We start from the raw sequence: 27,371 nt of genomic DNA, 5'->3' as shown, positions 1-27,371 counted from the left end.
TGAATTTAAATATCTGAGAACAGAATTAAGTCCAGCAAGTCTTATTATATAATATTCTCATTTATTTAGTTCCCACATCTTAAACAATTATTTAATAGCAGAGTGGTAAGAATGAAGAGCACTTGAATACAAGATTTGTTTACAGGTGAGACCATTATCTCCTGTAAAAGGTAGTAACCTGTAAAGAAAATAATCATACATTATATGCATATTGATATATCAAATAAACCCCAATATTTCTGAATATGGAAGTTATTGCCTATGGTTAAATTATAAAGAATGTTAGGTACACTATAAAATGTTATGTACTTAGTTGCTGATAGCCCTTAATAAAATGAACTCTACTGCTGAGATTTATTAACTCCATTCAGCCTGGACAGTCGTTCAGCTCAAACTTTAAAAGCTTTCAAAATGTTTAGTACCAGCTGGTTTTAATATAAGTAACAAAGTGATCATAAAAAAACACTGAATAGTTGGATTTCGGGAACTTACCAATCTTGCCTTAATTTTTAATGGCCTTATTAGAGCCATTAAATCTATGACCTGGTAGCTAAAGATGGAGTTATCTCTGAAGGGTGTGGATATACCCACTATCAATCTTCCCAAGTTGAGTTAATCCTCCGGTAGGTTATTAGGCAAGAATTTGAACTGATGATGGAGAAGAGACTTTTTCCTGGGACTTAGAGCCAAAGGACTCTTAATTAACCAGGATCCCCTAAGGAAGCAGAACCAACAGGAAAATACACACACACAAACAAACACACACACACACGAATGAGGAGATTTATTATAGGAGTCTGAGCAGTCCCATGACTTGCCCTCTGCAAGCTAAAGAACCAAGAGAGTGGGTGGTATAATTTAGTCTGAGTCCAAAGGCCTGTGAACTAGGAAAGCCAATTGTCTAACTCCCAGTTTGAGGCCAAAGTCCTGAGAAGGAGCTGGGATGTGGGGCAGAGGACAGCTAATGTAAATCCCAAGGTCCTAAGGTCTAAGAACAAGGAGCTCCAATGTCCAAGGGCAGGGGAAGATGGATGCCTCAGCCTAAGAAGAGAAAAAATTGCTCTCCCTCCACCTCTTTGTTCTATGGGGTTCTCAACGGATTGGATGATGCCCGCCCACATTGGTAAGGGTGAATCTCCCCCCTTTACTCAGTGTACTGATTCAAACACTAATCTCTTCCAGAAACATACCCAGAAATAAAATTTTACCAGCTATTTGGGCATCCCTTAGTCAAGTTGACACATAAAATTAACCATTACAGACTTCAAAGAGTGGAAAGGCCTGGAGTGATTCCTGGAGTGGGGTGACATTCTCCTGGCCACGTGGAGGTTGTGTAGAAATGAGTGGAGGCAGCGAGTTTCTACTCTTTGCCAGCAGCAGGAGAGCAGGGACATTGCCCTTGGCAGTCAACACAGGGCAGTACAGGGCCTAGTTTCCAGAGCAGCCCACCATCTGAAGCAGCAAGTAAGAGCAGTCAAGATTGACCTTTGGGCAGGTTAGTGAGTAGTGCTCCATCTGAGATGGGAATGGGAGAAGAGGTGACATCGGTAGCACAGATAGCTTTGCCCAGCAGAATTCATAATTCACAAGTATCTTCAGTAACAGGTATAGCAGGCTGGTGGCAAGAAAACAGGCCACGAGTCAAAGAATCTGAGGATCTTGTTTTGGTGTTAGTACCTTAGGAAACTTCCCAGGAATCCATGAAATCTCTTAGGGAGTAATTTCTGACAAGGCAGTGCATAGCACCTTATGTTATTATGATCTGACTAAATAAAGAAGTGTAACTTGTTTTGTAGTCCTAGAGTGGAGAGAACAAGGATAGGTGGGATATATAGATAAATAATCAGTGTATTTTTTTTCAAAGATTTTTATTTATTTATTTGACAGAGAGAGAGAGAAAGACAGTGAGAGAGGGAACACAAGCAGGGGGAGTGGGAAAGAGAGACACAGGCTCCCCGCCGAGCAGGGAGCCCGATGTGGGGCTCAATGTGGGACTCGATCCCAGGACCCTGGGATCATGACCTGAGCCGAAGGCAGACGCTTAACCAACTGAGCCACCCAGGCGCCCCAATCAGTGTATTTCTGATTGAGATCTAGTTGGTTAGTTTTTCTACATCATCAACACTTTGAAAGACAGTTCTGGAGAATCAGAAAAATCGGTGACACGTTTTTAGCTTCTCACTAAAGAATGAAAACTTGAGAACATGATGCCAAAGGTAAGTTTCTAGAAAATCAGTTGAACCAAAATTAAGACCAAAAAAAATCAAAAGTGACTATAAAATTGACTTTTATTGTCAAGATTTACTAATTATGTTTATCAGGACACTCAACTTCCAGTTGAAAAAATTTTTGTAACTGTTTCCACGGGTTTTTCTCATTTTAGAGCTAAAATAATGATTTTTCTTTGGTCACCATGCTTCAAGTGATAGACCCTCGAATATTTCTTGTTTTGATTTGAAGTAAAATTTCCAGCATTTATAAAGTATTGCACTTTACAACATGTTCTCTCATAACTATTTTACTTCACCTTACAATTATCGTGACATAATTACTCTGTGGTCATTTCATTGTTATTACCATTATTCTTAGAACCATTCTTATTTTTTCATATAAAAAGGGTCAAAAAAATTAAGATTTTCCCAAGATTATCAAAGTAGTGAAGTTTAGAGACCAACTATTCATGTCATAAAACTTTACTTCAATTTATAAAGGCCTCCAGAGTGTTGTTTTTATGTATAGGGAACTAAATATATTAAAGCTTCCCAAAACTTATTATAGGGCACATTTTGGGACACATGTTTACAGAAAATAAGGACATTTGTGTCTGCATAGTTCTATTTGAAAATGTCTTTTAAGTAATAAAACTCTATGAATATTTAGGGGAAAAAGCATGGATTTGTCATATGAACTTCAACTGCATCTGCCTGATTGTTTATGACAACAAGAGTAATTTTTGATCAAATTTAGATAAACTTTGTCTAAATTGCAAAAAAATAAAATAAAATTGAAAGTAGATTCTAGTTAAGCTGGAGTTCTGCATGCAAAACAAAATGGAGAATTGGAGCAAAAGAGAGAACATTTTAAACCCTGAATTTTATTTGAAATTTTACCAAAATTTATCTCAAAATTGTGGTTAAAGTGATTTTTAAGTTTTGTTTTCACGTTAATATTTTGTTAAGTCGTTCAACAAAGACTTACTGAATACTAACCATGCTGTAAACAACGCCTTTTCTCCATTAGTGGAGAAAACAGTAGAAACCAAAAGAATAAAAATATGATATAATAACCAGAAATTTCATGGAAAGGACCATGAAGGGAAAGAAAGCAGTGAAAGAAGGTGAAGAATAATGGAACAAGGGGGTAGCGCAGCAGGTGCTATTAGATATAGAGCGATCCAGTAGGCCCTTCTGTAAGGAAGTGATATTTGAGAAAACACAGTGATTTAAAAAGAAGAGTGTTTGAGGCAGAGGGAAAATACCTTAATATAAAAATTAACTTGGTGTATTCAAACAATACCAAGAAGGCCAGTGTGAACAAGGTGGAGTAAGTGACACAGAGCAACAAATGAAGTTGGAGGGCTTGCTTGAACATATAATACAGAACTTGTGGAGCATTCAGAGCGTAATGTTTAGCCACTGAAGAGCTCTGAGCAGGGATGAGGGATGAAGTGAACCATGCTTGTTTCTTCTGAATTCTTTGAAATTGAATTAAAAATTTACATAAAGCAAAATGAGAACATCTGAAGTATACAGATCAATGACTTTTTACAAAAATATACACCATGTAACCACCAGGCAGAATCATGCTTTTAAAAGATCACTGTAGGGAGTGACAGGGAAATTAAAGCAAAAGAAAAGAACATGGAGACTAGTTAGGAAGAAATTACTATAGTTTATGTAAAAGAGATAATGCACAATTAAACTAGGATGGTAAATCCTCGTGGAAGAATTCTCTGTGGGGCAGTTGTTAGGGGCTGAATTGTGTCCCCCCTCCCCAAAAAAATCATTTGTTAATGTCCTAACCCCTGTACCTCAGAATGTGACTATATTTGAAGATGACCACTGTAAGATAAGGAGAGAGACCTCAGAAGAAACCAGCCTGCCAATGCCTTCATCTTGGGCTTTTAGCCTCTAGAATTGTGAGAAAATAAATTTCTGTTGTTTAAACTACCCAGTCCTGGGTATTTTGTTGTGGCAGCCCTAACAAATGAATACAGGCAGCATAAAGATTAATGGTCCCTCTCTGAACAATCCAGAGATGAGGAAGGGAAATATCATTCTCCAACCAGACATTCGCATATTACCTGCCTTCTCTTTTATCTGTAAGATATTGTCGTACCCTTGAAACCAAGTTTTAAGGTATACAAATGTGTACCCAGACTTATTATTGAGTTTAAAGTTAAAAGACTCTATAAGAATTTTATTACCTAATCCTTAGGGCTAACCACTAGAAAAGATGAGCAAATTTTAAAAATACGAGTACTATATGAAATCCTGGGAGATGATTCCTAGTCTTAGTTTTAGAAATGAAAGAGATACAATGAGAAACCAGTATGTTTAGCAAAGACCACTAACTTTTTTCCAATATCCATTCTCCCCTACTTCCTCTCCCAAGTACTAACTCAAGTAAGTTTTAACTAGAATACATAGTCTCCCTTGTATCATGTGATTAAGTTTTGACCAATAAGATATGCAAAAGGTCTTCCAAGATGTGTCCTTAAAGAGAGCTGCACACACTTTCAACCCTGTCCTCTTTCTTAGTCTGGAATGTGGACATGATCCTTGCAGATTCAGCAGTATTTGGCAGAATGTAGCTTGCTGAGAATGGCAGAGCAACAAGAAAGATGCATGGTCCCTGATGCCATGAAATGACCTAGAAATAAACTTGTCTTGTTTGTCACCATTATTTTTGGTGGGTTGTTTTTTTTTTTTTTTTTTACTCATAATCAAATCGTCTTAACTATGTATCTCCAAAGGCACATTTTTGATAGTATAAACACATGCAATACAATGAAGGATGTTTTGTTTTTCAATACTCATTTCAATAAAATTCGGACTTTGAATTTGGATATGCACAGTAGTACAACTTGTGCATTACACAACTCCATTGGACCTTATTCACATAGGGATCCAGGGAATGGCACCCCTGGTGTTGTACAGTCACCTGGAGTCTGATGATGTTTATTTAACACTAAAACCTCTTTTACTTCCCATAAGGATAAAAATTGCACTTTCAGAAACTACTGTTTAGAAAAAAATAAACATGTCTATAATAAATTAACTGCATTTTTTATTAATCACATGGCATCTATTTACTCTTGAAATATCGTATTGCATGTGTATAACACTATTCAGTCTACAAATTCTGCTTTGGATACACGTGGACTATGAATCAGAGAGACATAGGTTTCAGTTTCTTTTCCATTACTTATCCTTACTAAGAATTAGGGCCTCTATGACCCTTGATATTTAAAATGTGGATTCTGATAGTTGGGAGGATCAAATCAGATTCATGTATAAAGCACTCAATATAGAAACTGTCAGACAGTAAGTACCCAGTACCTGCCAGATATTACTGGGTATTCAACAATGTTAGTGATCCAGTGAATGATAATACCAACAGTCTCTGACTTACGATTCGTGGATGATTTTTCAACTTTACAATGCTGTAAAAGCAACACACATTCAGTAGAAACCATACTTTGAATTTTGAATGTGGATCTTTTCCCACACTGGTGCTCTGCTGTACGCTCACGATGCTGGGCAACTGCAGCTCCCTCTCTATCACGTGATCATGAGGGTAAACAACTGATACACTTGCAACCATTCTGTACTCAGACAACCATTCCACTTTTCACCTTCAGTACAGTTTTCCATAAATTCAACGCCTTATTATACAATAGGCTTTGTGTGAGATGATTTTGCCCAACTGTAGGCTAATGTAAGTGTTCTGAGCACAATTAAATAGGCTAGGTTAAGCCATGATGTTGGGTAGGTTAGGTAATAGTATTAAATGCATTTTCCACTTAGGTTTTCAATTTATGATAGGTTTACCGAGACGTAACCCCATTATAAATCGAGGGAGCTCTGTAGTCCTTCTTCATTTTGCAGATGAATACACTGAAACTGAGACAATCTGAGTTATGACCCCAGGTGTCTCTTCCACTTTTGCCAACTAACTGCTAAATCCGTGCTCTCCCCGCTCAGTGTCACAGGGAAACAGACTCTAGCAGTGAGGCTGCCCATCCAAAGTAGCTGCTATAACAAAATTATTGCCTTTATTATCTCTTAAACTTTGCCTTTCAAGTGCCTGCTTTATTTAGCAAGACTTGTATGCTTTTAAGCAAATAATAATGTCGATAACAAATGCAGAAATAATGTGTTTTATACTGAAAGCCTAATCTTTTAAAACAAATTACCTCAGATCAACAATTATTTTCAACAATTTCCCAAGACTTGAACAGGTTTTAAATTGGAAAACTTTTTCTGTACAGACATTGCACTGCTACCTCACCAGAATGCTTCAGAATTTTTTGCAGCAAGTAAAATGCTCACAAATTATCATCTCAACTTAGTTAGGGCCTTACACAGTAAGGAAGTATATTTCCTTAACAGAGGAAAAGATTGAGAGTTTCAGGGGTCAGATTTCTTCAACACTTAGCCAAGGTGACAGATAGGGCTGGGAAGAACTAAATGTTGACTAGAAATCATTATTCTTGATTTGGGTTCTTAGAAATCATGACCAAGTTTGGATATATGCAAAATATTAAAATAAGTAGCTTCATGACTACCAAACCTTAGATGTATACCTTGATGATTCTACCCATGTCATTTTCCACATTCTCAGACCCTGAATATATAGTCACAAACATCCAAATCTTAATTTTTGGACCAGAAATTAATTTCAGTTAAATATACTCAGTATAAATCATCATCTTACTTTCTTAGTTGAATCCACCCTTACATAAAGTATATGCTCAGTGAATGGTTTGTCAAGTGAGTGAAAAACTGAAATTCAAGTTTTGTTTATTGTAAATAGGCTCCACACCAAGCATAGAACCCAACATGGGGCTTGAACTCATGACCCTGAAATCAAGACCTGAGCTGAGATCAAGAGTCAGATGCTTAATTGACGACTGAGCCACCCAGACTGCCTGAAATTCAAATATTTCTTAATGGGGGATCTTACTCTCCTACATAAAACAAAATATCTTGCTTTATTTTGATTTTTTGTTTATTTTTGTTATTTTATTTTAATTCCAGTGTAGTGAACATAGTGTTAAATTAGTTTCAGGTGTACAATATAATGATTCAGCAATTCCATATATCACTAAGTACTCATTAGCGTACTCTTAATCCCCATCACCTATTTCATCCATCTCCCCACCCATCTCCCCTCTGGTAACCATCTGTTCTCTATAGTTAAGCGTCTGTTTCCTGGTTTGTCTTTTTTTCCTTTGTTCATTTGTTTTGTTTCTTAAATTCCAAAATCAGTGAAAAAAATCATAGGGTATTTGTCTTTCTCTGATTTATTTTACTAGTGTTATATTCTCTAGATCCATCCATGTTGCAAATGGCAAGATTTCATTCTTTTTTTATGGATGAATAATATTCCCTTGTGTGTATGCATATACATACACACACCACATCTTCTTTATCCCTTCATCTATCAATGGACATGGGCTGCTTCCATATTTTGGCTATTATAAATAATGCTGTAATAAACATAGTAGTGTACATATCCTTCTGAATGAGTGTTTTCATATTCTTTGGGAAAATATGCAGTAGTGTGATTACTGGATCATATGGTAGACCTATTTTTTAACTTTTTGAAGAACTTCCATACTGTTTTCCACAGTGGCTGCACCAGTTTGCATTCCCAACAACAGTGCCGAGGGTTCCTTTTCCTCCACATCTTCACCAACACTTGTTGTTTCTTGTCTTCTTAATTTTAGCCAGTCTAACAGGTGTGAGGTGATACCCCATTGTGGCTTATTTTTTTAAAGCAATCAAATAGTACCTAAGGGATGTGGTGAAAAGAAACTTTCATAGTCATCCCTACACCTTTCCACATACCAGAGACAATCATGTTTAGCCACTTCTGGCTGTGTTTTCCTGTCCTCAATAATTGTACTATTAATATGTTAACTTTCAGCTTATTACCTTTGGACCTTGTCTACTAACTTCCTGTTACGGTAGAGGAGGCTTGAACTCTCTTCCCTCCCACCCCCCTTCCTCCACCTTAGTACAGTGATCTCTGCAACCTCAAACAACATCTTTAAATTCTGCCTTTTGTTCATCAATTATAGAAGGTCTCTCCGGATGCCCTCTTCTGTCCAATCTAATATCTTCCCTCATTCCCTTCCACCTCCCTTCCTCCATCAACTATAACGTTACACTGGCATTTACTTTTTCTCTTGTAATCATTTAAAATGTTTTTGTATAATTTATCTGTTAGTGTATTTAAAAGTTGAGTACCAGGAAACTAGGTTTCCATTAGTATGACTATGTAGCTATTTTTTCCTAAAGCTTCAAGCAGTATACAAACATTACATTTCCTTCTGTATAGGTCAATACCTTGGGCTCCCAGGTCTCTCCTGTACAGTTCAAATAAGAGTTTTATTGCTTTTGCTTTAAGTTTCAATGGATTTTTCTTTTTGTAATTTACCAATGGTATTTATCAGAACCTTGAGTTCTTTTAAGCTCTAGTTCATTCTATCACTTATGTCAAAGCCCCTTTATCTCAGACATCTCCCTCCTAGAATCTACTAAAAGGTTTATAGTGAATATTAATGAAAACATGAAGAGAGATTAGCACCATATCTGACACTACTAGTTAACCATCAGTGTTATTATTTATATTATTAATATAATAGCATTATCAGTAGTACAATAATGCTATTAAATTCTCAGCAGACAGAAGGTACATTAAAGCTCATTTTTCTCATTTACTATTATATCTGTTACCTGGCACAGCCTAGTTGATAAATAAATAATTGGTGCATATTTTGTAATGATCTTTAAGAATTTTTTAAAGTTGCTTAGTTGTCTAAATATTTAACATTGCACATAATCAGCAGGATCTTTAGTATAATAAAACTGCAAATGAATTATTTTTTAAATTTATCTATATTTTTGAAAATCATGGGAAAATAGATTTCAATGTGCTCTAAAATTTTTAATGTATCTGCTCAAACTAACTCATCCATAAGGCCACATGATGAAAAGAAATAATTTCCTATACACTTACAGTGAATAGGTCTTTATATAGACTACAATGTATTCACCACTCTGTCCTATTGGATTAAAGCAAGTTAAACTTGTTACATGCTAGCAATTTTATCAGTACCGTGCATGAGATTAACAGTAATTCAGAATTTTTCTTTTGGTCTGTAAGTGAAAGCCTATTGCTTCCTGCTCTGTAGAAAAATTGCAGGTTCTGAATTCTTCCATAGTTGTTGTTTTGTTTTTTTTATGCTCCTTTTTTTTTATTATGTTATGTTAATCACCATACATTACATCATTAGTTTTTGATGTAGTGTTCCATGATTCATTGTTTGCGTGTAACAACCAGTGCTCCATTCAGTACGTGCCCTCTTTAATACCCATCACCAGGCTAACCCATCCCCCCACCCCCCTCCCCTCTAGAACCCTCAGTTTGTTTCTCAGAGTCCATAGTCTCTCATGGTTCATCTCCCCCTCCGATTCCCCCCCTTCATTTTTCCCTTCCCGCTATCTTCCATAGTTTTTCAGAGTAATTTCAGTATGTGGGCTTTTAAAATGTTTAAATATCAATTTTCAAGGAAGTGAATAAAAAAATAATGTATTTTATGATAGTCACAACTGTTGCAACTTTTAATTAATAATTAAACTAACTAATAATTGTAGATTGTAGTTGTAAGAAGTAATATAGGGAGCTCCATTAAGCCTTTTGCCAGTTCCCCCAATGGTAACATCTTGCATAACTCCATTGTGATATCACAATCAGGAAATTGACACCCATACAATCTGCTGAACTTACTCCAATTTCGCTGGTTCTAAACGCACTCCTGAGTTTGTGTGCGTGCACATAGTTTATCATTATGTGCAGAGTCTTGTAACCATCACCAGAGGCAAGATAGAAAGCATAACCATCACTTGCTATTGTTTTTTAACTTTAGATTTTTTTATCACTAAGATTTAAAAGAAAAAATTGAGTTTCCTAGAAGCTTTCCTGTCTTTTACAGATAAGATCCAACCAATCCCAAACATGGCTGTAAGTATTCTTGGTTTCCCTCAAATGTTGGTAAAATACATCTTTCTAATTCAACCAGAATTTGTCAGCAACTCTGAAAACTCCAGTGAGCTTTGGGGGAAAATATCTGACAAGGATATTTCTAGCTTTTGATCTTTTCTTTAATGAGATACTGGAATAGCTGTCTTAACATGAAATGTATTCCGTTGCCTTACTCTTTCATGTAACCTTTTGAGCGAGCACCAGGTATCCCTCCCATACTCCTCAGATTATCCTCACCCCAAGGCAAGCAAAACTGAAAGAGAAATTAAAGAAACATCATGATGGTGCTGGTCTGCATGAAAACACCATGATTATCTTTTTCTAATCAGATGGGAGTAATTTTCTTGCTCTCCAACTGACTAATTTTCTCCACTCTCCCCCCTCCCCCCAATCAGGTATCTAGCTGTTAAATGTTTACAGATTAATTTGCATGAAATGGTCCCTTAGCAACAATCACTCACAGGATCAAATTCCTTTGCTCTTAGATTCAGACTTTTTTTTTCTGATGATACACCTGTTTTTTAAATAAAGATTTAAAGTTGAAAATAAAACTCAAATCCCAGAATGCAGCCTACATAAGCCCATAGCTTTTAAAATCAATTTAAAAGACCATGGCTTTTAGACTGATATAAAGTGTTTTCAAGCCCCAGAATATTTTTATGTGTTTTAGATCACATCTATACACAAGAAAAATTTATATCAGGCTGATTAGTTTAAAAATGCAGTTTCAGTCTGCTGTCGAAGTCAAGTCAATAGGTCACCAGACTTTGCTCTCTACCTCTCTACAACTCTGACTTCTATGCCCTGTAAGCTGAAGTAATTGATGCCAAGAGTGATAAGGAATGGCAATAATGAAAGGTTCATGGTGTAACAAGACTGGCCTTTTTTGGCATTGATTGATTTGATGATTTTGTCAAATCAAAAACAGTTTAAAGAATTAGCTTCCAATTCTGTCAAATGATTATTACCTTGCTAACTTGATTTATCAGTTGGTTTTAGTCCCAAATTATAGCCGGTTGAGAGGTTGTAGAGGATTCTAATGCAAAGGTAAACCGCGACTTCCCATATACAGAAGAGGGCAAACTATGGACCATTTTTCTTAATAAGGAAGAGATGACTGAGGTGGGAGGTGGCAGAGATTCCCAAACTGTCCTCTTCTCCAACCAGGGAGGCAGTGGCTTTTCATCTGTAGAATCTGTGAAACGGGGCAGTAAATCCCCAACTACCAGGTCTTTGCCACAGTTTTGTTGCTGTTGTTCTACCTGGTTCTCAGAAAGCTCAAGGTTAAAGGAAAACTGTTTTTCAATTATTTAGTTGCAGAAATCTGGTGTCAGGACCTTAGTGACCTAAGCTGTTATGCCTTCACCAACCCAAAGGGCGAGACTACCTAGATCAACTGTGTTATCGCAACACCGCAAGTTGCTCTAGGCAACTGAAGGGAGGGAGTATTAAACCTGGATTATTCAACATCATCATACCAGTCATCCTAGATGTTTGCAATGGACTTGGGACTTCCCCAGACCCTTTGTCAGATAGGCAGAAAAAGATTACCATCACCATTTTACAGATCATCAATGTAATATTTGTATTGGGGTCCTCCAGCAAACAGAACCCATAGGATACATCTATCTAAACAGATTTAGATAGATAGAGAAGACAGAGACAGAGACAGAAAAAAAGGGAGAAAGGGAGGGAGAGAATGAGAAAATGAGTAAGGAGGTCCGGGATAACTGATGGTTTAGTTTTAGTCCAAGCCCAAAGACCTGAGAACCAAGAGAGCCAATGATATAGTTCCAAACCAAAGCCTGACATGCTTGAGACCCAGGAAAAACAGATATTTCAGTTTGGGCCCAAAGGCAGGAAAAAGAGGATATCCCAGTTAAAAGGCAGTCAGGTAGTGGGAATCCTCATTCACTCTGGGGTGGGGAGGGGGTCTGCATTTTTGTTCTATTCAGGCTTTTGACTGATTGGATGGGGCCCAGCTGCATTAGGGAGGGTAATCTGCTTTTCTCAGTCTACTGATTTAATCTCATCCCAAAACACACAGAATAACGTTTGACCAAATATTTGGATACCCATAGTCCAGTCAAAGTCAACACAAAAAAATAACCATCACAATGTGTCAACTAATCTTATCGTGGTAATCATTTCACAATATATGTATATCAAATCATCACGTCATACACCTTAAATTTACATAAGATTATATATTAATTATATCTTAATAAAGCTGGAAGAATTAATCATCACAATATTATTTCAACATGTGCATGAAACACACGCCATCCAGAAACATCTGCATTCCCTGCAGTCTATTTTGTCAACTTCATATTTAGTGACAGTAAACCTGGGTTGATAGAGAGGCCAGCAGAGGATTTGCATGAATATTTTGCTTATTTGTGATATATGGTACCACATTCCTGTGGGAAATATTGTTTGGCATAATCCGCGGTGCTACCATCATTCAGATTAATTGTTCTGACCTTGGTCTACAAGCATAAACAGAAATGTATTTCAGATAATGTTAGTTCCCGTCATAATTATATTCTGTGCACATTCAGGTGGAGAGGAGTTAAGGAGCATCTGTGTTTGCCAGCGGGAGCAAGAAACCTTGAACCAAAAACAAATGCATAAATCTCATCTTAGGTAGGATGCTAGCTATAAGATGAACACTGACCATGGACAGGGAGATGTGCAACTGCAAATCTTTATCTCAGCCAAAACTACAGGATCCAGAAGATAACATTAATGATAAATTACCATAATCTTGTGCCTATAAAATGAATCTTCTGAACTGGCTTGAAAACCTTTGTGTGATTACATCTATTAGAGACTGGGTATGATAAACACCTTTTAATATATTTTAAAATTTGCTGCAGGCTTGCCAGTGTTTAAAAAAGCAACAACTGTCAAATGACTATGTATTGACAGTACTCCGAATCACACTGCATTCATCAAAGCTAATTCTATTGGAGAAATTTATGAAATTATGACAATATGGTGACTGATAATAATAGTAAAGAAACTTAGGGTCCTAAAAGTAACTTTGCAATTTATAAACATTTGGTTTACAAATATTTACCCAACCTGCTATATATGAAAAAATCAATCTGTATCTGTTTTTTTTAATTGTGCATGTTTATTTTAAAATATGTGTTAAAATAATGTAAATGGGGAGGGGTGACCATGTTCCAGTTTCAAGGAAGGAAATGGAGTAACTGGGATGATTGGAGAAATAATCTTTCCTCTAGCAGAGAAAATACTCAACAGGGTTTGATAAAACCAAGACAATCCATCCACAATGAAGCTCATTTTTCATTTTGCTTTGACCATGCATGGGGGCAAGAAAAGGTGGGGAAAGAGAGAGAGAAGAGCAAGAGAGGAAGGGAGGGAGGAAGAAGTTGGAAGGAAGGAAGGAAGGAAGGAAGGAAGGAAGGAAGGAAGGAAGGAAGGAAGGAAGGAAGGAAGGAAGGAAGGAAGGAAGGAAGGGGTGGGGGAGGAAGGGAGGTTGGTTGTGTCTGTCCAAGACATGGAACAGAGTCACAGGCAGCAGCCTTGTTTTCCCTTGCAGAGTACTTTTAGAAGCAAAAAGCAAATCGAAATCATCTCTCAGAAGCTAAACAGATAGCTTTAAAAGTTTTGAATCTACCCTGAAGTAGGAAGTAGCTGCAGCACCTGTAGCAAGATTCATTGCAAAGGATGAGAAGCAAAAGGAAGAGTCAAGTGGCATTTTGTGCAGACATAAAATTAATTAGGTGAGAAAAGTAAAAATTATTCTTACGGGTAAGAAAAAAAGTCAATATTTAGCTAAGCAATTATTGATAGCATCTGATTCAGTGGGTATATATGCCATCATTGTATTTAGCTATTCTTTAAAATGCACTTCACACCAAATCCTTCTGTTCATCACTGTAAATGAATATATTATCCACTGCTATTTTGCTAGCTACGCTTTTAATAAGCATAACTAAAACATTTGACTTCACTTCTCAGTTATATTGAGTAATCTATGCATCAACATCCAAAGTATCAGCCTTTACCTAACGTCAGCTTCTGAAAAAGCAGACAAGACTGCTAGGGGGCAAAAACTATTTCTATTGAGCCATTTTTCATTTCCAAAGCTGCAAAATTTATTAGTCAGAATATTTTAAGTTACATATGAATTAAACCTAGCCAACACCAGCTTAAGTAAAGGGAAATTGAGCCATATAACTAGGAAGCCCAAAAGTGAAATTCAGGTATGGCTAGATCAAGGAGTTCAATGACCCTCTTTCCATATTTTGGCTCCATTCCTTGCTGCTTTTTGCATATTGGCCTCATCCTCTCTTTCAACAAACGGACTCTCTCTGTGGAAAGATAGATGGCTCACTGGTCTATTTTAACAGCTTATAATCTAAAAGGATGTGTTTCTCTCTCTTAACATCTATGTATAAAATATCATGGAAAGGTTATTATTGACCCTGTTAAAAACAGGTGTCCATTGAACTGTTAATGGGAAAATAAATCCAATATTTAGAGGAGCCTAGGGCATAATTCCTGTTGTCAAGAACTGGATGAGACACTGATTGACATGTTGTGATGCATGATTAAAACATGGGGCCATCTCCTATTAGAAAAAAAGGTATGGGAAAGCCAAAACTATAGATTTCCACTGCTTTAAGTGGCCCAAAATGTCCATGAGACATACTAATTTATATTTTTTCTCACTTGACTCCAGAATCCTGTGGGGTTTTTTTTGTTTTTTGTTTTTTGTTTTTTAAGATTTTATTTATTTATTTGAGAGAGAGAGTGAGAGAGAGAAAGAGCACAAGAGGGGGGAGCGGGAGAGGGAGAAGCAGACTCCCCGCTGAGCAGGGAGCCCGATGCGGGACTCGATCCCGGGACTCCAGGATCATGACCTGAGCCGAAGGCAGTCGCTTAACCAACTGAGCCACCCAGGCGCCCCCAGAATCCTGTGTTTTATAATAGACATCTCCAATTCCAACATATTGTACATAGCCACCACTTATTCAAAGCACCATATTAAGCATTACAAAGTTATAAAAAAAAAAAGAGAAAATAACTCTTCCAGTGACCTTCTAACCTATAAAGCTTTTATGGGGAAAAAAAAAGAAAACATGAAAATGCATTTTGAAAAAAAAACAGTTATAAAATTATAATGAAAACTCCTTTCAGCATATATTTTATATCATACTCCACAAAACAAGTCAAAGATCTTACACAAATACAGGATAGTTCTCATGTATAAGTAAGCATTTACTTATTTTCTTTATTTATTGACTTAATCATTTCTCTTCCCTGAGGTTACATTTGGCAAATTAACACACCAGGACACTAAATAGGACTGAGGTGATCTTAAAGAATTTAGATAACTTTCAATTTGCCCGAAACCCAAGTTTGCCCAAAGATGACCTAATTAAGAAGGTTTTAAAACACTCCCAAGAGAAGGCTCATGTTGCCACTGAATAGAAAGCTGTGATACAGTATTTCTGTTAAACATTATCTATTGCCCTGTTTTTCTACATACATGCTTAAGCGGTAGAAAAAATCTGTGCAAGAATATCTAAGAACAAGGACATCAAGGGAGGAATTCAAACATCATGCCTCAACACAGACTCTATTTAATATCATGCTTACTGTGCCTTCCTTCTTTCATTAGCCTCTGGATTATAGATTTTTTTTTAATGTGACTATTGGTCAATAAATCAGTAAGTTCCTGGAGTGCATTACATCTATCTGTCACTCTATATGTTTCTATAAATTGCTTTTTTTTTTTCTTTCAGACTTGAAAGAGAAGACAGTCATGCCAGAAATAAAAGTATCATCAGGAGAAAATGTTTGGACTATAAGCCATTCTGCATCATTGGAAAAAATACCGAAGTAAACATACTACACAGGGAGGAGTCCTGCCGAGCCATCCAGAACAACTTTTACCAAAATATAATTACAGGGGCTGTAAATATATTTGCTTTAATGGCTGGTACTACACCTACAATTATAAGCACTCCATTTACCTGATGCACCTCTGAACAAATAAAGCAATAAAGGGCTTTGAAATACTGGACAGCAGAGGGTGTTTCTCATTGGTTCTCAGTGAGTTACACCCATGACGACAATCTCAGTGATAGAGAGGCCATTAGCCTCATGCTCTCTATGGTGATTCCACACCTGAAGTGCCACTGACTTCTCCAGACATACCCATCACTCTTGTTGTTTTGCTTTTTCTGACCGAATGGGTCATTTTTACTACTTTTTCAAACTTGAGGTACCAAAGGATGATGGAAACAGTAACCAGAAATGTTCTTTAATCAAAAAACTTTCTATCTAGAGTTTTATATACAGAAGAGAAATCTGAAGAATAAATACCCTCACTTAGCCTTCTCCCTAATCATAGATTTTAGTATAAATGAAGAGGTCACGTCAGATATAAGACAGTAAGCAGGTACAAAACTGCAAACCTGGGGCCTAAAGGAAATTAAGTTAGTACAAAAATGTAGAAAATGCAGAGTAAAATATCACAAGTCCACGATCCCTTCCCTGAAAGCCAAATGAGTTTTAGAATTCAGAATTTTTCCAATTTGAAAAAGATAGCATAGTGTCCACACCATGTATTTCATACCCCCCCCCCAAGCAGGTTGTGGCACAGTACCCATAATCAAACACTCCAATAATCTGCGGTGAAACTTAGGAATATTCCAAGAGGGTCAAATAAAGGCTCAGGATATATGCATCAATTCACTTCAGGCTTTTCCCACCAAATATCTTTGCAGAAAACTTAGGAAAAAATAATCTTTATTTTCAGAGCTGTTTTGAGATACAAAAAAAAAAAAAGGAATATTGTAGCTTCATAGATCTGGCTGCTTCTTTTGCACAGACCTGTCTCTTCAGCCTTTCTTTCTTTGCTCGTAGACTCTGCCCAGATCTGCCCAATTCTGAGCCTTGCATACAGCCCAGGCTCAACCTGAGAATCCTGCTGTAAGTGTACATACTTCCGGAAGGAGTCTTTAAGTGCTTAAACCCACAAAAGCATGCCTGTTATCATTCGCATTAAATTCCCCTACCACTCTTGGATTAATTCCATTCAAAGAACCACTTACCATGAGAGTAAATATGTTTTGTGATAAGGCTGTTGAACATCCAGAATGCAAAAATATGTTTTAGATCAACTGTGATATGTAGTGAAGTCACAGCCAATTAACCAAATTACTCAGATTTTATTTAAGGGGGGGCGCCTGGGTGGCTCCGTTGTTAAGCGTCTGCCTTCGGCTCGGGTCGTGATCCCGGGGTCCTGGGATCGAGCCCTGCATCGGGCTCCCTGTTCAGCGGGAAGCCTGCTTCTCCCTCTCCCACTCCCCCTGCTTGTGTTCCTGCTCTTGCTATCTCTCTCTCTGTCAAATAAATAAATAAAATCTTTAAAAAAAAAAAAAAGATTTTATTTAAGGATTGTTTGGGGTAAGAAAGAGACATTCTATAGTCCAAACTCAAATGCTCCTACCTTAGTCTGTTCAGGTTGCTGTATCAAAATAGCACAGACGGGTGGCTTATAAACAACATAAATTTATTTCTCACGGTTCTGGAGGTTCTGGAGGTCCGATGCTAGTGTGTCAGCCCCGTCTGCTGAGGACTCGTCCTGGCCACAGACTCATGGTTGTGTACTCACACGGTGGAAGGGTCTAGACAGCTCTTTGGAGTGTCTGTTATAAGGGCACCAATCCCATTCAAGAAAGCTCCACCCTCAAGGCCCTCCCCAGGCTCACCTCCTAAAAACATCATCTTTGGGGGTTAGGATTTCAATATATGCGTTTGAGGGGGACACAACATTCAGACCATAGCAGTTGCCATCAAATATCATACCTAGCGGTATTCCTATTTATGGTATACTTAGTACTCATTGACATAAAGAGTTGGGAGGGCAATGCTAAAAAACACATATTTATGCAATTAAATTAGCTAATTCAATTCCATGCACATAGAAACGAAAGAGGGAAGGAGAAATAGCAAGTTAAATAATGCAGGTGAATCTTGTCACCATTTTACTCAGTCGTGAATGACCTAGCGTGATCATGAGGTAAGAGGGACCTGCTCTAGCCTACTGGGTCTGGACTCCATGAGCCCACATCACGCACACGTGCTCTGTACCTATTCTCATATTCTGCCATATGTTTTTGTTTGTTTTGTTTTGTATCATATGGCCCCTAAAAATAAGTCAGATGCTTCATCTGGAGCTCACTTCAAGAAACAAGAAAGAAAATGAGCTGCATAAAACTAATTTGGGTTGGGGTGCGCGGGTGGCTCAGTCAGTTAAGTGTCTGCCTTTGGCTTAGGTCATGATCTCAGGGGCCTGGGATTGAGTGGCAGGCTCCCTGCTCAGCCCAGAGCCTTCTTCTCCCTTTCTCTCTCCCTCTGCTCCTCCCCCTTGCTTGTGCTCTCCTGCACTGTCTCTCAAATAAATAAAATCTTTAAAAAAAAAAAAAAAAAACTTATTCATGTTACTCTGATACTACACCTTATGGGACATTTCAAGAGCAACTCTTGACTATGATTTTCACTGTGTGCTCTTATTTTATAATCCAGTCTCTGAGAAAAGTGCAATTTGACTGCATATGTAAGTCATTCAAGGCATTAATGAACATTCATTATTAGCAGATGACTTTGTTTAAGGACGGACTAGGATAAGAAACAAGCATGCTGTAGGCTAAACTCAAATATACGGATGATTCAGAAAAAGACAGCAGAAGACAAGCACATACATTTTTAAATTCACTGCTTCCCTTTGCACACAGCCTAGAGATTTATATGGAAATGCAGACTCATCTCCAAATTGCTATACCCTTTAAGACTACTAAGTCTTGAGGATAATACTACAAAAATCAAGAAATCTGCTAATGAAATAATTGCTGCGTTTTTACAGGTTATTCTCGGATCACAGATCATCTGTATCCATCATCTCCTACTCTATTGTGTGACAGTTCATGGATGTGTCATAATGATACTAATATTCCTTTATACAAACGTAATGTTAAAATTTGAATAATATAGAAGCTACTAATTTCCTTCTCAACTCTTATTAAAGAACATTGGTCAGAGCTTTTGTGGTTCTTATTCTATTTTGGAATTTTTCTTTAAAAAAAAATTTTCACTGAGATTTCTCATATGTTATTTATATCGAACAAGCATAGAATTAGCCCTTTTATTCCAGTTTCCTCCTGTGTAAATCAAAACAGTAGATTAAATATTTAAGATCCTATCTGACCCTAATGGTATATGAATTTATGAACCAATGTATTGAAAAAGAACTTGAGAGTCTGTGACCTAGGCTATACAAGTACCTTCAAGTGCATATCAATGTAACATTACATGTTGGGCTTCGTAGATGGGATAGTTGAAATCGAGGCCTTAACTCTCCAAATCAACAGCAAAAAGCCCTACTCTGGCAATTTTTAGAATTTCCCTTAAGAAAGAACATTATTGAGCTTCCTTCACTACCTCAATTCCCAGCCAAGTAGGACTCTGACCCCATTTAAAAAATGTTAAGATGTATGAAAAACACTAGTAGAGTCAGGACACTTGCATTTGAGATCTATCTCTGCCATTTTCCAGCTCTACAGCCTTAAGCAAGTCACTGAATTTCTCCAAGTCTTAATTTTCTCCAGTTATAAAATGGGAATAACCATTTCTATTTATCTATCAACTCACTGTAGATGTGAGGGCATTTTGTAAACATGATCAATCCTAAGTCCTACTCAAATGGGAGTAAAAATTAAAACTCCTGTGCACCCCTCCCCCAGGAAATTATTTCTCCCAGGAGATATTAGGAACTTCGACTTAAATGAAAAATTTCAGAAAAATGTAAACCAGCGTTCAATGTAGGCTTCCTTCGAATGTGCATCCCCTGTGCATAACTCCTCAGCTTAGGCCTAACAAGGGGGTGGTCCCAGTGGTGGGTTTATGGGTACACAGTTGATACCTTATTTCCTTCCGATGGCTGGTGACAAATTTAGAACATTTTTATTGTTCAGTGAAAGGAACAGACAAGAAATATAGAAGCAGTTCATCCCCTTGCCTTCCAAAGGAAACTTCTTTAAATTTAAAGGCCTCCAGAGAAGAAAATGCCATTATGTACTCTAGGGCTACTTTCTAACGTGTAATGCCTTCTACTACCAGGAGATTCTCTCCTCTATTGTCTAACCTAACCAGAATCTTCCTTGCTTCTATGTCTTCCATCCATATAAGATGTTGGGAACTATTAGGAAAATTTACAACCTTAAATAAAGCTACAAAACATTTGCCGGTGAAAGAAAATAAATGAAAAATAAGGCTAATTTGAAAATATATTATTTAATTTGTGTTATTGGAAACCCAACAATTAATAGGGCTCGGAACTAAAAATTTAGAAAAAGAGCCATATATGGTGAAAGAATATGGGTTAAGTTTTTTAAGCCTGAAATTTCTGACACATCTTAGCAGATAGGTTTCTAACCAGGAGCCCAATTTCTCATAAAACATTATGGTACTAATTTCCACTTATTACAAAACAGCTTTTTTGCCTGTATGACATTGCCTCTTGGACCCCATACATGACTTTAATTAAGATCTAACTTATTCATGACTATAATTCAGATCTAACAACCAGTCTAGTCAGATCAGGGTAATTAGTCCCAGAGGGTATTTTCAGAGAGCTCATTTTTCTTTTCATCTTTATATTTGGGCAAACAACTTGGGGTACTGGTTCATTTGAGGAATTCTATAATTCAGAGAGCTCAAAAATGTGGGAGTGAATTAGCTAAATAAATTATTTTAAAGAGATTCTTACATAGGGCTTGTATGCTGGTTAATTTGGTTTGTGTGCCTTTACTGTGGTCCAGAACAGAAACAATAAGGATGATTAACCAACATCAAGCTAATAAACTTTTAACACCATGTTACCAAGTTTATTAGAAAATTTAAAGACAAGAATATAACCCTTCCATATCACATACCCACTTGAATTTCAGCGGATCTGAAAGCATTTATAGCCTACTCATTTCTATTTTTGTTGCTGTTGTAGTTGTTATTGAGAACTCTATTAAGAACTTATATATCCAGTCAACTGGAAAGATAAAACATCTTATATTGGCCAGGATGAGATAAAGCAGAGCTATTTTCTCATTTAAAGTATTGCTACTATAGTGTTCTTTTTTTAAACTGTCATCGCCTGATGCTATAGGACAGCCAACCCTATTCTTACTCTTCACCATACATGAAGCCACTTCAACATTATAAAAATCTCTTTCTTCCCATTTTGTGCCTCCCCGTTACCCTTATTTTGTAACACATTATCACCGCAATTCTAAATATGATAGCCAAAAACCCAGAGCCTGAAGGGCTTTTAGAATACAGCTTATTAAATTCTTAGCCTAACATCTAGCTTAGCCCATGTTTAGTTCAATATATTCTAAAGAGCAAGGCATGGAACCAAGAATAATTTTAAAATTCAGAATTACTCAACAATATGCAATGCATGCTGTTTGGTCTATACCTGGTAGTCAAAAATTATTTAACCTTTCGAATCATTTCTAAGAAAAAAACATGAGTAATGCCATGTGCTAAATTAAGCCAACAGATGGCCATTCAGTCGATGGTTAATGTTGATGACCACAACCAAAAGTATAGGACAATATGTACCTTCCCATCCAAAACCCTGTAGTGCAAATGGAATAAGACTGGAACATTGGGCTGTAAATCAAGAGACCAAAATTACCACCTCAGAACTTCCTACCTGTAAGAAGGCATTAAGCAGATGGGTATTAAAGAGGGAACGTACTGAACGGAGCACTGGGTGTTATACACAAACAATGAATCATGGAACACTACATCAAAAACTAATGATGTAATGTACGGTAAATAACATAACTAAAAAAAAAAAGCAGAGCTGGTAGTCATTGAAATGGAAAGAGAAGTAAACGTTAAGTCTTAAAAACCTAGGTTTGAATTCTAGCTCCATTATATTAGTAGCTACAAAACCTCAGAAGTACTTACTTTTTGAGTCTTCTATGCTTCAAAGTGAAATGGAAATAGTGATTCCAACCTCACAGGACTGTGAACCTATGAGGATTAACTAAAATAAAATTGTGTATGCTCATTTAGGAAGAAGAGCACCTAAAATAAAGTAGATTCTTTTATCTTTACTTCTTTTCCCCCACTCCTCTTTCCCTTTCTTTCCTTTTTTCTTCCTTTCTTTCTTCCTTTCTTCCTTCCTTCCTTCTTTCCTTCCTTCCTTCTCTCTTTCCTTCCTTGCTTCCTTCCTTCCCCCCAGGTGGATCTCAAAGAGGGATATTTCTCCTCTAAACTGCTAGCTATGAATGTGGATTACAGATGTTGTCTCTGAATAGAAAAGTTGGAGGAAGAGTCTCCTTTCTCAATCCCCCCAATTTTTTTCCTTTTCACCAATTCCTCTTTCTCCATCAAATTAATTTTAAGATTAATAATAGCTGTTATAGGGGCGCCTGGGTGGCTCAGTCGTTAAGCGTCTGCCTTCGGCTCAGGTCATGATCCCAGGGTCCTGGGATCGAGCCCCACATCGGGCTCCCTGCTCCACGGAGAGCCTGCTTCTCCCTCTCCCACTCCCCCTGCTTGTGTTCCCTCTCTCGCTGTGTCTCTCTCTGTCAAATAAATAAAATATTTAAAAACAAATAATAGCTGTTATAGCTGACCTAAATGACAGTAAGGAACTGATGCCAAATTACTTAAAATGTATCAAAACATTATTGTAACAGCCAAAGGTATGTCCCTACCTGGACCAGAGAGAGAAAAGAGCATGTTCAAAAGCTTAACATGAAGAGGCAAGGATATTCAAGGAGCAGTGGGGGATCCAGAGTGACAAGAGAGGAGACAAGTGGCACTGTGTAGTAAGGAGGAGTGGCTGGGATGAATGAGACTGAACTGGTAGCTCAGACCAGGTAGAGGAGTGTGTTCTGTGTTTCATAAGTGAAGGTTTCCTCTGTATTCACTAGATTTGTTTTAACCAGTGGTCCCCAGCAATAACATCAATTATATCTAATACACAAACCTCTCTTTTATTCTGGTCCCACTCAGAGATGAATTTAGTTACAAAAGTTCCAAAAGAACCTTATTGTAGACGTCTGTAAGACAGCCCACATCATGAGGAACTTGTAGAAGGTATCATATTATAGAAGGAGGGCAAATTATTCCAATGTGAATAAACATACATCTGAAAAATCATGATCTATCCCATCACAATATCATGATGATTGGATTATTTTATTAGGACAAAATTGGGAAATTAATTGTACTTCTATCTTAATTTTTCAAAAAAAAAAAGCAGTAAAAAGTCATGAAATTTCATCAGAAGGAAGGGAGTTTTATTTTGTGTTTAATTGTTGGAAACTCCTACTAAAACTTGAATCTATGAAGGAAGAGGCAATCTTAATGTCACACTGAACAAACTCAACTACTCAGATCCAGCTTATATTTCTAGCCACTTCTCCCTGCAGTCCTCCTTCTTCACAAACCCCCACACCTACAATCCCATAAACTCAGATACTGCATTACTCACAGATTACTGAACCTATCTCACTTTGTCTTACTTTCAAGCCTTTGCACTTGCTACTTCCTCTGCCTAGGATATTTCCCTCTACCTTATATACCTGGCCAAGGATCAGCTGTCAATTTTGTTTGAGTCATTCTTTTATAAAAGTCTTGTCAAGGTGTATGTGAATGAGATAAATGTAAAATAACTGGTTGGATGTCCTGGGTCACAAGTTGGAAAGAGATACTTATGGGAAAGGTAGTGAGGTCTGAGGTAACATGGAAATCAGTGACTTTTCATGATTACGAAGTCTAGATGCAGAACCCAAATACTTATGGGGCATCTGCCATATATATTCATCGATGCCAGTGCTCAAATGCTTAAGCCTCTCATTACAGAATCTCCCTGGTTCTACTTTTGCCCTTTCCACTTAAAAATGGACTTAGTTACTCACTTTTTCATAGATGGATCTCTGCTTTTGCTTCTTCCAAGTACAAGTCTGGTTCTTAAGCTCAGATGTCATTGACCATCTTTTCATCAAGTCCAAGGCCACTATTTTCCTAGATCAAGAAACTGAAGCCCAGAAATCTGCAATGACTTGCTCAAAGCCATATGATCACATACATACCAAATCAGGACCATGTTGTAGACCTCCTGACAATGAGGTCAGCATATTTTCCTCCCCTAGAATTTCAAAAAGTATGTTTCTGTGAAACACTAGCTTCTTGGGGTGTTGATAGTGCTTAATACATTAGTTCTGTGATCAACTATGTTTGGGAAATTCTGAATTTAACAGAGTTAAGCTGATTTATTTACTGGGAAATCTTCAGTATACTAACGGGTATTATTTAATAAATATAACAATGTGTCCAAATTCTACTTGACTGAAAATAATTAGCAGTGGAAAATTTAGTAAGCATTTTATAAAAATAGTGGAGCACATTGGTTAGAACAACGTGCTTGCATTTAAATGTCAAATGTTACTATCAGGTATGACTTTGTCAAGTAATTTCATCTCTCTCTGCTTCAGTTTATCTGGAAAATCAAAATATAACATATATTATATAATACATAATAAAATTATAATAGCACCTGCCTCAGAGAGTTGTATAAGGACCACATGTGTTATATATGTAAAGTCCTTAGAGCAACGTCTGGCACAAAAGAAGGGTCCAATAATGGTTAGCTCATATTAGAGGAGATAGATTACACTGCAATCCAGGCAGCAAATATCTTAATAAACCTCAATTAGTATTTTATTATCTCCTAAAGGCCTTCTTTGGTTTGTCCACCATGGCTTTTTCCATGATTCTTTCTACACAGTATTCAGATATAGCCCCTGCTCTTTTCCCCTCCTTTTTATGTAGAGTTGTTTCTTTGTTCTGCATAAAACTTGGGTGCCAGCCAAACCACCCTTCTACCCTGAGTTAATTTCTTCACAGCTTCTTTTTAAGAAAGCAGGATCTCCCTTCCTCAGCACCACACAGTAGAATTCTCCTACCATTAAGAAGAGAACTCTTGGGCGCCTGGGTGGCTCAGTTGGTTAAGCAACTGCCTTCGGCTCAGGTCATGATCCCAGGGTCCTGGGATCGAGTCCCACATCGGGCTCCCAGCTCAGCAGGAAGCCTGCTTCTCCCTCTCCCACTCCCCCTGCTTGTGTTCCTGCTCTCGCTGTCTCTGTCTCTGTCAAATAAATAAATAAAATCTTAAAAAAAAAAAAAAAAAAGAAGAGAACTCTTCTTGGCATACATAAAAAGTCTTTTCTTTCTTAACATCCTTAAAGGGCCAGTCTTTGGGAAATAGTGACTTGCAGGCATTCTTCATACTTAAAATCTGTAATTTACATTAATATTTCTAGGGCTTGTTCCACTTTGAGACTGTTAGAATTCATGTAACACAGCTTAGATGGCTGTAACAAAGAGCCTCAAAACTGTATCAGCTTAAGTAAGATAGGAATTGGCTTCCCTCTCATCTGCGGGTCTGTTTAGGCAATTCATGGTTGTTAGGGAACATCAGTGGAGCTGGGAAACCAGGCTGCTTTTATCTTTTGTTCTGCTCCTCTTTAAAACTTAGCTTCCACCTCTTAGCCCATGATGGCTGCTCTTTTCCCACCATCATATCTACATCTCAGCCAGCAGAAAAGAAGGAAAAGGCAAGGGGAAGATGGCACACATGTTCTCCATAAGGGCATGACCCAGACGTGACACAAATCATAAGTCTGAAGGACACACTTCATGAGTCAACTAGGACATATTTAGCCATGTGGTTATGTGCTAGCCAAAAGTTCTATTGCCTTTAAGGAAAAAAAGAAAAATGGCTGTTCGATGGCAAACAGCAGGCTCTGCCATGTCTGGTTGAAGTGAAGCTGATAATTACATGACTGACAGTCCCTATGGGCAAGACTCCCACAACAAAAATCTCCCCTCCCCTACTTTCCACTCTAAACTTTGGCTAATTCCTTCAGCCAAAATATTCTAAGCAGTCCTTAAAATGAAATAGAGGTATTATTTGAAGAGCTGAAGTGAGGATAGGTTTCTAAAAGGAAGGAAGGAAGAAAGCATACAAAAAAGAATGGAGGTGCATTTTCAAGGTTTTGTAAGCACTTGAATTTAATCAATTTTGTAATTATTAAAATTTAAATAATTTTATGAAATATAATCACTTGAAGTTTTAAAGATAGATGGCTTCCTGGTCTTGGAATATATGCCTCCTCTGTCTGCATCTACTTGTTTGGCTAAAGCATTTTGATCTATTGTGAGTGGCAAGATGAAATTAGTTTCTATTCTTTGTTTCTACCATTTCTTAATTTCTGCTGTATGGCATTTGTTTTATATTTTTATTGTTAATAATAAAAGTTAACATTTTCAGCACTTCTGCTTAACTTCCCTCTCCTAAAAGTCTAGTGATGTATATGCTATTGTTGTCCCCATTTCACAGATTTAAAAAAATCGGGACTAGCAAGAGGCATATATAGCCAGGATGCCAGCCCATGTAATCAACTCCCTGTAGACACCAAGCCTTAAAAGTCTGTGCAATATTTTTATCAAGCTAGCAATCTCTTTATGAAAAACAAAACAAACAAAAAACAGAGCAGGTGATCAAACATTCCATGCAAACAACCACTGCAGAAGAAACAAGAGATTGTTTAAGATAACAGAAAAACTAAAGACATGACTTAAAAAAAAAAAAAAAGTAGGGTTATCACTTCAGTGTTTCTAATTCCAGGATTTCAATGATTCCTCACAAAGACCGTGACCAGACCACTTCTTTTACCAGACAGAAATGAAAGTAGAAAATACAAAATATTTTCGGTAAGGAATAGCCTGGAGTTAAATAATTTAGAACAGACAAATGATAATGTGTGTAGTTTTAACTAGTCATTTTCCAAGCGTAGATAACAGAGATGGAGAGAAATTCCCAATCCATCTTCTTATTTAAAATGTGTGCTGCATTACACAGCCCTAGATGAACAGGAGAATGTGAGCTGGGACTGGGCACTGAGCACTGGGGAGGCTGGGAGAGGTCGCTTGCTTGCCTTGAGCATTCAGATGCTGCGAGAAATGTGCCG

The 27,371-nt window shown here is 37.3% G+C and overlaps 1 long non-coding RNA gene across 2 annotated transcripts in view; it reads right to left on the bottom strand.

Annotated features, from left to right (window-relative positions):
- LOC118017398 overlaps nt 1-27,371 on the bottom strand; it is a 230,794-nt gene that overhangs the window by 171,414 nt on the left and 32,009 nt on the right. The window contains exon 3 of one of the 2 annotated variants that reach the window (XR_004681140.1): nt 24,258-24,376. The exons of the other annotated variant lie outside the window; for it this stretch is intronic. This is a non-coding gene — a long non-coding RNA (uncharacterized LOC118017398). The remainder of the gene's footprint in view (nt 1-24,257; nt 24,377-27,371) is intronic. 2 annotated transcript variants of the gene reach the window in all.

The sequence above is a fragment of the Mirounga leonina genome, unplaced genomic scaffold (genome assembly GCF_011800145.1).
Source record: "Mirounga leonina isolate KUSES-001 unplaced genomic scaffold, KU_Mleo_1.0 Mir_169, whole genome shotgun sequence".
NCBI classification, from domain to species: Eukaryota; Metazoa; Chordata; class Mammalia; order Carnivora; family Phocidae; genus Mirounga; species Mirounga leonina.
Note: the sequence above shows the minus strand (reverse complement) of the source record. Positions and strands in the feature narration are given on the sequence as shown.